General features: G+C 35.6%; 1 long non-coding RNA gene across 7 annotated transcripts in view; it reads right to left on the reverse strand.

Moving 5' to 3' along the window:
• The window catches only part of LOC110340897, a 132,627-nt gene that overhangs the window by 63,497 nt on the left and 57,080 nt on the right, over positions 1–12,050 (reverse strand). For 4 of the 7 annotated variants that reach the window (XR_005878134.1, XR_005878132.1, XR_005878144.1 and 1 more), the window contains 2 exons: positions 2,916–3,033; positions 1–114 (listed from right to left, as the gene is read on the reverse strand). This is a non-coding gene — a long non-coding RNA (uncharacterized LOC110340897). Of the gene's footprint in view, positions 115–2,915; positions 3,432–12,050 lie in introns of those variants that run through there. The other 3 variants (XR_005878165.1, XR_005878150.1, XR_002382727.2) reach the window with 1 other exon arrangement.

Raw genomic sequence — 12,050 nt, forward strand, 5'->3', positions numbered from 1 at the left:
CACGGTGTGTCTACAGTTTTCTAAAGATTCCTTTAGGGCTTGCTCTGTTGATTTACCTCTCCTTCTGAATTGCTGAAACGACTGTAGCATTTGCTGCTTTTAATTTGGAAGTACCTTAGTGTTGGAGCAAAGAAGTTTGCAAACCATTATTTACATTGTCCAAGCTTAGAAATCATTTCCTACTTCATGATGGTTGCATGCATGCATTTGGTATACAGAGCAACACACTGCAGTTTCTAAAGTTCCAGGATATGAAAACCTTAAGAAAAGAACATTTTTCGCTAAAATATCTTGTCTTTTTAAAATGCATATCCATAAAATTGAACTTGGTATTGTATTTTGCATGAATGTGGGGAATATTGTGTGTTAGTGTAGCTCTGTAGATGTGTGGGTCAAATTTTCAGAGTTTGAAGTCTCACTACTTAGTCTGTGATGTCAAACTGATGAACTACGGGTTCACAGAGATTGTGATTGTCAGTGTTATTGCCAACTAGACACAATCTATATAATCTTGAAGAGTATCAATGAATGTTGTCTTGATCAGGTTGTTCTCTGAGTGTGTCTAGAGGAGATTGGTTTACTGAATCAAATGGTATGAGAAGACCTGCCTCCTACTGGTAGCATCATTCCCTACACAAAGAATCCTGAACTTCTTAAGAGTAGAAGAAGTAGAAGAGTACATTCAGCTCACTGTTCTTGACTGTGGAGTGACTATCTGTGTCAAAGTCTGCCACTGTGACTTCCCTGCAATGGTAAGCAAAAATGCCCTCTTCTTTCTGAGCAGTTTTTGTTAGGATATATTATCACAGTAACAAGAAACAAATATAAAATAACTCTGCCTCCTAAGAGTCAACATTGACCTTTGACCTCTTCATGAGTGGGCATGTTTGTGTACACAACCGTCCATAGACACATTTGTATGCACACGTGCGTGAACACACGCAAAGCATTAAGTATGTGTGGTTGTTTGGTTAATAAATGGCCCCCACAGACTCACAACCCAGGTGGTGGTGCTGTTTTAGGGGGTTATAAACCTTTTGGAACGTGGAGCCTTGCTGGAACACACACATCAATGACTTCTGGGTTTTGGAGTTTATTGGCACGTCGCACTTCCTGTTCACTCTTTGCTTTCTGCATGTGGTTGGAAATATGATCTCACAGCTTCCTGCTCCACCTATCTGCTACCATGACTGTGCCATGATGGATACTTCTTTTTCACTTAGGCTGATTTTTGCCTTTGTGGTTAGCAAAGCAGGAATAGTTTTGTTTTTCCTCCTCTTCTATCTCTGTCAAGTTTGCTTTATGAATACATGAAATTAATCCATAGAGGCACTTAGATGTACAAAAAGAGGATGTGGGCATATATGAGTCATGTAACAATGTATGCACTCAATAGTAATTTTACAACAGTACTTTAGTTAACCATTCATCAGCTATGTCTTGTCAGAACATAGTTTTACTAATAATTTGCTATTTAACAAAAGTCCAAAAAAACTATCAAGCTACTCTTCTGCAAGACCACATTCATAGATGCTGGAGAGCTGGTTCACTGGTTAACAGTGCTCACTGCACTTTCTACGGTCCCTAGCTTGGTTCCCAGTAACCATGTATGGTGGCTCAAACTGCCTATAACTCCAGATTCTGGAGATCTGATGCCTACTTCCAGCATCCTAGGGCATCTAAATACATTTGGTGCACACATTCACACACACACACACACACACACACACACACAAAACACCTGAATAATAATAAATACTAGGTTTTTATAACATTTCTTTTTTATCTGTTTTTCTTTCATATGCAACTATAACTATAGAAATGAAATTCCTACTCCCATATTTTACAACTGTTTATAGTCTTTACAAGTGAAAAAATTCCTCCCCTTTTCCATTCAATTCATAACAACAAACCATAAGCATCTATGAACATCACTGAACACTAGAAGAGACTGGAGTCTATAAAAGGAAAATCAAACAATGGGGAATGTTTTTTGCATAGCCAGAGATTCAGCATTAAACACAGTCATGAGATCACGGAATCTAAAATAAGAAACTAACAGCATTCCCAAGGTAAAAGCAGCTGATCCCAGCTTTTCATGCTTTGTTAGACAATGAGAGCTTCAAAATGAAATAAAGACCTTTAAATGCCACTAAAACTATTTTATTTAACTTAAACATAAGTAGATAAACTTTTCAAAGGTTTTTATATAGTTATTGTTTTTATACAGGGCTAATCCCACCCTGTAAGTTAAAATTTGAAAGTTGTGTTGCCTCTAAATATAGCATTATGAAATGCAATAAAAATATCAACACTATGCTCTGTTAAATGGTGAAATTTAAGTATAATTATCAGTATGTACTTGAGTTAAACAGAATTAAATTCTCAAGAAAATTAGGTAGCAAAGACTCAAGGGAAATATCAGAGAATATCTGTGTGTTTAAATGAGAGTAGTAGAGTGTAAGGAACCTTAAACCTGGAAGAATTCTTATAAACCAAACACTGCAGCTCCTTTATTGCACAAATTTAGGAAGTCAGGTTTAAAAAAATAAGTTTACCATTCAATAAGAAGTTTTAGTGACTTCAAAAAAAACAGAAAATATCCACCATTTAAATGTGTTAAAAGTAAAACTACTTGTGATAACTCAGTGATGGAAAGCTTAATGAGCAGCATCCACAATTCAGGCTGCATAAAAGTCACAAGTTGGTGAGAACCCTGCTTGTGTTCCAAGAACTTCACAACACAGAAATGTGTGTAATGCACACACGTTTACCTGCCTATCTATTGCTGTAAACTAAAGTGAAATGTGAGCGTTTCAGAGGCATCCATAAATGTCATTGTGAGTAGACTGAGAATACAGAGTAGGAACAATTGAGCCAGTTAGAAAAGCTAATGGAAAGGTCATGCTACTCACCAGTCATGACACTTTCAATTTTCCTGACATTTCCTCTAGAGACATGAAGTCCAGTCTGCAAAGGAACATTTAGGTTTCACCTCTTATCACTAGAAGACGTTCTTTTTCATTTCACTGTCTATGGTCAATAATATGACAAACAGTTAAAAAGAGACAACAGCAAAAAAAATAAAATGTCACTGCTTAATTTGGAGGTCTACTATGTCAGGAGTTCAAGGAAGTTGGGAGGATATAGTCTGAGCAAAAACTAATATTAAAGACCAAAGAAGACAGACTAAGTGCTATAACATTGGATTATGAGGCATATTGAAAGAGGAAGCAATGAAGACTGTAGAGAGAAGTAATAGTTATACTCTGGTCATTTTGTTTGCTTGTATTTCTAAGTGATTTAGTTTCTCTGTGTTTTTTTCATATTCAATAAGCCAATTAGATGTTCATTTCAAGGCAATACACTTAAAATGATGATAGAAGTAAAAATTCATATTACATAGTTGCTACATATTTGTATATGCTGAAAAGCATAACATAATATACAGGGTGCACATTATTTCATATGATTTAGTTAAATAAGTTAGTTTAAATGAATAAATGAAGCAAAGTAAATACAATAATAACATACTTATATATGTAAAATTCATATGAGAAAATGTTTTCTTAACATAGAATCAAACACTAACATGGGAGCCGTTATAAACATTGAATAGTTCAAACAAAATCAATCGTGCCAATATTAAATTTTAATGTCTTATTTTATACTTTGGCTACAAATGCACATATTGTGTAGTATTTTTGCAAAGAAAAAGTTTTCATTTTGTATTTCATAGGGAAAGTTTGGTGATCTATGAGAAATAAGAACATTGTGAGTGAAGACTAAAGTAATCCCAGAAGGCTGCCTTCGTAGTTCTAAACTTGGGCATACATAGCTAGCATCATTGTTCATATCAAATTGCAGTCTCATTAAATCAGTTTGGAAAAAGCTGGGAAATATCTTCTCTCTGTTTGAGGGCATGTGTGAGTCCAATATTCCAGGCCCAAACTACTTAATTTGGGGCAATAGTCTCCAGAATTCCTGCTTTAAATAAATAAACTTGATTAATCTAATAAATACATTCTCGTGATTCCTTGTGGATCAATAAGTTTCCCATGTGCTAACATTCCACAGGACTGAGCAATTGTAGTGATATCTTTGACTCAACAAAGGAAAGGGAGACGATTCCCATGTTAGTAATTTCTGCTGTTGCTCTGTTCTTCATAGACCTCAGATATTTATCGCAATGGGGAAGCTCTGCTGGAATACTTACTGCTATTAAGTTTACGGGTGCTGTCTCAATGTTAAGTTCCTTATGCTACATATAAACTTTATATGTATGTTAACAGTATGTAGGAAAACAAAGAGCATATAAAATGTATTTTATAACATTAAATTCACATATGACAGAACAACCAAAATGAACAAAACAAGAAGGTGGGGACAGCCCTGGCTTTAAGGACCTAGAAAAACCGCATAAGTACCCTAAGATAATTCTAATCAAATGGAAAAAATGAAAGGGTGTCAGTTTCCAAGTCAGCAAATTCAGGATGTCATTGTGAAGAGATAATGAAGGAGTCCTTATGTGATTGCTAGAGAGCAGAGAGGAAAGGATGCTGGATATTTGGAAGAGTTCACATCGATGCTGCAGAGGCTTTCTCTTTTGGGTGGCATGCATGCTGACAACAGGAAGGTGGACTGCTCTCCAGAAAGGTGGACTGACTTAACCCTGGGAGAGTTCTAAATGTCTACTGTCACCACTCTGCTGCAAGAAAGAAAGGATAGAAAATAGAGTGGAAGACAGTATATACTAGAAGGTGTGATATATGGTACCAAAGATTCTTGGACTTGTTTATTGGACCATCAAAATTGCAGCATGCCAGGCGTGGGTCTACAAGCACTCTCTGGATGCAACACCTTCACTAATATTTTTAAATACATATTTTAATATGTATAGTCACTTGCTTATTGTACTCACTAGTTTCAAAATGTACTACATAGATGCACTCTGTTTTAGCTGCAGTAAGGGGGAAAGTATATTCAGTCAATTTGAATACAGCTAACATGGTGAAAACATTTATCACAAAGGGAAATGTTATATTTAGAATACTACTCTGCCATCTACAGGACTGTGACACCAAACTGAAGGAAAAGTCAATCCAGAATGATTTTTGTTGTTGTTGTTGTTAGACTAGAAAACTATGGTAAATAAGTTGTCTAAAGACAAAATGGTGCGATTTCGCACTAAGACTCTTAATGTAAACTGTGGAAGTAATAATTACAAACAAATTATAAAGCTGAACAAGCCACCAAAGAACAAAGATTAAATGTGCATACATCGATCTTCACTTTTATCATGAAAGCAATAATTAATCTTCCCAAGAGTGCCTGAGAATTTGGTAGTTTATCTTTATTATTAATTATTATTATTACTATTATTATTATTATTATTATTATTTCTTTGGATGCCACTCAAGAATAAGGACACAACACCTCATTGTTGGTGACTTTTAATTTCCAAGTGACTAGCCTTTAAGTTTACAACACTCTCCAAATATTCTTATTCATACATAGAGAACAAAGGTCTGTGTGCCCTCAGGACATTTTCCTGGAATTTTTACACTTTTAACTTGCTTCTAAATTGGTATTATTGTTTTTTCCCTAGGGATACAAAGGGGACATTCATTGAAATATTTTGAACTAGTTTTTAATTCATTAAACTAGACTGCAGAGTTAGGTATAGATTTTGTCTCATTGACTTTTGCTGACTTTCCAGTTACTAGAACTAGTTTCTTTTTTTTACATCTTACCATATTCTATTTGGACATCCAATGTGTAATTCCAGTAGGAAACAAGGACAACGTATCAAAGAACTTCTACTATCTGAATACATTTCTGTGAGAACAGGGAAAAATCTTAGCAACTTATACTGAGTTGCTGCTTCCTTAAGTTTTAATTAATACTCTTTTTCCTTTCATACATGTGTGCACTGTTTTGATCCGTATCCACCGCTCACTACTTCAGTCCTGACCCCAACCATATCTCCTTCATAATTTAACTGTAATAAATAGGGCCTAATGCAGAGTTCATGGGTGCTGTCTTTTTAAAAGATTTTTGTGAAAAGTGATACTTTTTAACTTACCATTTTGTAAAATGAAACTAATTAAGTGAAGGTCAAGTTGCATCTCAAGGAAAGTGTGAACCATGTAGTTTATTACAGACCTAATATTGTATGGAATAGTAATATAGATCAAAACTCAACACTAGTGAAATTTGCAAGCTTATAAAGAGAAACACCCATGAGTGAGATAAAGTGTGTACTGTACAAAACAGCTATTTGTATCCCCCAGTTTTTGCAAAAATTGTCAAAAGCTGCCGGCATCAAGAAGCATGTGAATACTGTGTGATTATCCCCAATAAAACAATGCCTCTGCTCTGTATCTGAAGCTTCACATGACCCATTGCTAGTCTTCACCATCTCTTCTCTACAAACTAGCTTTGAAAATATATAATGCAATAAAATAGAATGTAAAATAGAAAAATACAGAAAATTGTAAGCTACAAATATGTAGCTTGCTGAAATACTATCATATTTTAAAAGTATTCTAACAAAATTCAAAATATATAATTAAGCAAGGAGCTGCAGAGGATCCTCATGGGCTCATATTCAATGTCAAAGCTCTGATTCCCTGAACACTATCAAGATCCTATTATTACTATTTCCTTTCATATTATGGTGGCATCATGACTATCCTTTGAATGTACATTCCATTTCCTTTTCAATAATACTTTTTACTCTTTAAAAGTCACATATATTGACACAATGTATGTCTATCATATCTACCCATCACTGCCCCTTTCCAGCTTCCTTTTCCACCAATGGCCCTCACCTCCATCCCAAATTCATATATTCTTTCTCTGCCTTGTTATTAATAACCTCTGTAATCCAGCTAATGCTCATGGTTGTGTGGCTGTATATTGAGGCATAAGCAACCTACCAGCATCCTTGACTCCAAGGAGAGAAGCTCTTTCAGCCATGAACTGCCAACTCCTCTGATAAGGGTGGATCTTCTTCCATCCATGCTGGAACTTTGAGTGACTATACATGCTTGTACAGGTAATGACAGCTACTCTGAGTTGATGGGTACAACAAAGTGCCATGTCTAGAACTCAATATTTCATAGCTCTCCTGTCTATCCACTGGTTCTTACGCTCTTTGTAGGCTTTCTTCTGTGAAGTTTTTGTGCCTTGAGAGTTTGGAGTTTAATATAATATACAGCTGAGAGCTCAGTTACCTGTACTCTGAAATTTGACCCAAGTCTCATTAACACTACATTTCTCTAACTGAAGTTGAGAGCAGCACAACTCTATGGCAGTAAATATAGACATTTAGAATTCAGTTTGACAGAATAACAATTTATACAAAGGACAAACAGTATGTTTCCCTCTACTAGGGTCTTAGTTCTACACAGTTACAAATTATGATGGTGTTTACAATACGAGGCAAGGAATACCTCCCGTGTGCAACTGTCGTGTCCAATCTAAAAATGGCTACTTACCCCCTATCATCAATGCATTACTGTACCAGTGGGAACATCTTGCCAGGAAGACAATTTTGTAGCATGCAGGGTCCAGTGCTGGGTAGGACCACAGATGTGCTTTCTCCCCACAGCAGGCTTCATAGCACCTTCTGTTGCTAGGGAAATTATCCAGCATGGAAAGAGCTTCCTGGTCAGTTTAAAGTTGACTTCTCTATGTCCCACATGCAAAGCGAGGGGCATTACTAAGTCCAGAAATGCTTATGCATGATTAGGAGATAAGGAAATGAAGTATGGGCACAAGGCTTAACCAACATGAAAGACTCACGAAAAAGAAATGCAGGAGCTTTCAATTTCCAACCCAATCTTGCCTAAATCGTTCTCAGTGGAGGTTGACCTCCCAGATTTTCTTAGGTTAAAAGTTAAAAAAAAGCATGGTGGTTGGTGCCTGCCTTCAAACCTGACACTCAGGAGGCAGAAGAAGGTGATCTCAGTATGCATGCTGTCAGCCTAAACTAAATATGGAGTTTTAGAATATTTTGGGTTGTATAGTGAGACTCTGCCTCACAAACAACAACAATGAATAACAGCAAAAACCTAACTAGCACAGATACCTTGTATTTTAAGCAAAGCAAGGTCCTTGTCACTGTGTCTTGTCCCTCTCTCCTGAAGCATATATAGAGGCTCATAATTTCCACCCTAAAATGGAAGGAATTTTCTCATACTGGAAGAGAATTACATAGATGAATCTGGACATGTGGCCAACTTTGCTGAGTTCTTGCCATTATGGATGTGTCAGTTCAAGCATCTGCACAACTGTCCATTATTCATCAAATCTACTATAACAACTCTCATAGGGTTCCCCTTTTCTTTAAGTCTTCACTTGTGAAGCCTTCTAGTTCAAATAAAATTCATATTAAACAAATTTCAATCATTTTCTTAAGTTGCCTTATGCTGTAGATGTCTTAGCGATGTGCCTTTGATGGTTTAGAGACGATATTACTTTCCTGTAAACATGTTTCTTTGACAAGATGTAAAAGCATTGTGACATTTATTTGAGAGCAGGAGTAGAAGGAATTAACTGTTTACATACCGAACAACTTGGATCCATCTCCAGAACATTACAAACTCCACCTCAAAAAGATGCTTACTAAACTAACAAATTTTCAAAACAACCAAGTTACAGATATAGAGGGGCTGTTAGATAGCAAAAATTAAGGAATAAGCAGAACAGCATGACGAACTCCATTTTTGGGTTTTCTTGGTCTGGCCAGGTCCAACTAACCATCTCTGCCCCAAAGAAACACACGGATGCTTTATTAGTATAAAGCTGTTGGCCACTGGCTATGGTTTCTTATAGGCTGGCTCTGACTTAATTATTAACCCATGACTACTAATCTACATATTTCCATGTGGCTTACCTGACCAGAGAAAAGATCCGTGTCTCTTACTCCCTTGGAGACTACTTCACTTCTATCCAGTGTCTCTGCAGAGAAGGGAGCGATTTCCTGCTTGTTCTTGCTTATGTATTGATTCTGCCCTGCTACATCACTTCCTGCCTAGATTACATGGTGACTTCTCTTTACTACATTTCCCAGAATCCAACTCGACTCCCAGTCCCACCTATCTTGCTTCCCTATTGCCCAACAGTGCTTTTTTATCAACCAATAAAACAAACATGTACACAGAAGAACTTTCCCCATCACATTTGCATTATGAATATTTTCCTAATTTAATTTAAACAGCATTGAAGGTACATTGATTCCATTAAAAAATATACAAGTATTCCATAGTTCCCCTACTCTGATAAAATGTAATTTTTAATTCCCTTGGACACATTTAGGTGTGTTGAATTGTTTCTCTACTCATTTTTTTGTTTTACTTCACTTTTTTTGTTTTATTTTTACTTTATTTACATATAAAATCCTGTGATTTTTCTCTGTCAAATTTTCCACGTGGATTACATGATTCTAATGTTTTGATATTTGTAATTGCCATTTTCATTGGTGTTTGTAATTATGTATTTGTTTCATTTTTACAGAACAGTCCTTTGTATTGAAAGTTGTAATACTTTAAGCTGTCACTTCTAGTTTAATTGCATTGTGCAATTTATGCATTAATAATTATTTTTTCAATTATTTGAGGTGTGAATAATTATCATTATTATTTTATTACCTATTACTTAATAATGCATTCCAGGTCTGTGCTTTTATATTTTCTCAATAAAAAGAATAAAATATTTTTAGCTCTTTTTAGCTCTCCAAGAAATTTTAAAGGTGCTAACACATAGTGCCCTGTTAACTCATTGATGATGGATGTTGTGAAGTATCCAATACAGTTCATTAAGTACAAATACACTAAAATCTTTGTGGTGATAATTGATGCAGCACCCAGTTTTCTCCTATGATGAATAAAGATACTAATGACAAATCAATAAATACCATTATCAGCATACTTTACACTGAGAATATACCTAGGAATGAAATTTTTGAATCACAGGGTGCTCATTTGTTCTTCTTAAACAGCTATTGACAAAGACATTTTCAAAGTGTTTATCGTATCTATTCTCATGAGCACTGTTCCAATCCCCTGGGTGTTGCATCTTGCCATATCTTTTTGCTAAAGTTTATATCTCCATTTTGGTAACAAAGTAAGCAGATAACACAATACTGTTTCCAAAAAAAATCTCTACTCTTTTGTCTGCTTCTCATGTGCTAATGATCCTTTCTATCTCATTTGGTAGTAAATGCCCTTGCATTTAGTAAAGTAAAACTTTAATGTTTATTATACAATTTTATTCTGATTATGTTTTATAATTTTAAAGAATAGCATTTCTTAATATATTTAAATGTTTTAGTGCCCTGCCTAAATATTACTAGCTGTTTCTACCAACATAAATATATTACCCTATGTACTCTAAAACCTGTTTGGTGTTTATCTACATCAGTCTTTAATTTCTATGGATTTTTATCCTGAAAATTAAGAACTAAGTAAAATTAATTTTAGAGACATCCAACTCAAACAACTTGACTCCAAAACAAGATCAGTTTTTTTCCTACTATTTACAAAGCCTAACCTATACACAGTATCCTTGAAGAATCAGTAGACAAGTTCAAATATACAGGGAAAGAGGAAGAGAAGCACCAGAGATATTCTATGTATTCCTGTTATTCAACCATGCAATTCACATTTTAAAATAATGAAGTACATTTGTTATAGTTTATGAACAAATATTGATACTTTCTTCTTACTGCTTCCCACAGTTTAAATCTATGCTCACTCTGTATACTTAGTTCAATGGGATTTGGCAATTTATAATGGCACATAGCTGCTATTACAGTATCATGCTCACCTATTCATTCCTCCCAATCATTGATCACTCTTAGCAACCACTCCTCTCTTTAGTGTACATTGCCTTTCCAGAATGACCACATATTTGAGAGGTAGATGCTGAAGAATAAGTTCAAATTCAGATTGGGGCAACTAGTATTTCAATAACACCATAGATAACATGAAACTTTGCCTTAAAGAAAGAGAGAGGCAGAAAGAGAGAGGGGGGACAAAGGGAGGGAGAGAGGGAGGGAAGGAGGGAGAGAAAGAGGGAGGGGCCACCTCTTTTTATTTAGCAAGTCCTCTCAACGTCCTTTTGTGATTTGATCTCAGTTATTTTCACCACTGTAGAATTGGGAAAATCCCTTTATCCACCCACTTATCAGGTAACATTTTTGTTGGATTAACTGAGATTGAACCTACTACTAAACTGCTTGTGCAAGCTTTTGTGAAAACAGCATTTGGGGTGAATACCAATTTATTTGTATAGCTACCAAAGATCATGATTGCTAGATCTAAGTGTAAGACTAGGATCAGTGTTTTAAGATCCTACAGGTTACAAATAATAAAAGAGTTTTTCTGGCCTCATGCTCTTTTGTAAGGAATATGTTAGGATTTTGTATCTTGTGAAAGATAATATTGGTAATTAAGTATCTTACATTTGTTCTTCCTTAACCACGGACTTGATGGCAAAAATAAATTGTAGTAAACTTTGTGTGCATGTGTGTGTGTGTGTGTTTCCTGTATATGTGGAAGAACATACAGATTTGTGTGTGTGCCAATACATATGAGTGTGTGTGCTCATACGAATGGATGACAGAGCTTGAGATCATATGTCTGTCTTGATAGCTCTCTATTGCATTTACTTAGGTAGTGTCTGTCTATGAACTTGGTGTGCACTCATTCCACTATCAAGCTAATGATCTTGACCCAAGGATTACCATGGATTCCATGGAATGCACTTCTAACGCAATAAGACAGGATGGAAAATCTGCCTGCATTATACTTAAGAATAATATGAGAAAGGTCCATTTAAAAACTATACTTCCTATCCATACAGTTAATGACTCATACCTTACAGAATGTTTATGGATTACGTTTGCATTTGGATTAAGTTTGCATGGGGGAACAGGAAGTTGAGTGGGTGGGGGTAGAATAGGAGGAAGAGGGAATCATAGGATAGAAGACAGATCAGGCACCAGAGTGACCTCGAGTGATCTAAAGGGATAACACCAATTG

Source organism: Mesocricetus auratus, unplaced genomic scaffold (assembly GCF_017639785.1).
Source record: "Mesocricetus auratus isolate SY011 unplaced genomic scaffold, BCM_Maur_2.0 Super-Scaffold_2245, whole genome shotgun sequence".
Classification (NCBI taxonomy): domain Eukaryota; kingdom Metazoa; phylum Chordata; class Mammalia; order Rodentia; family Cricetidae; genus Mesocricetus; species Mesocricetus auratus.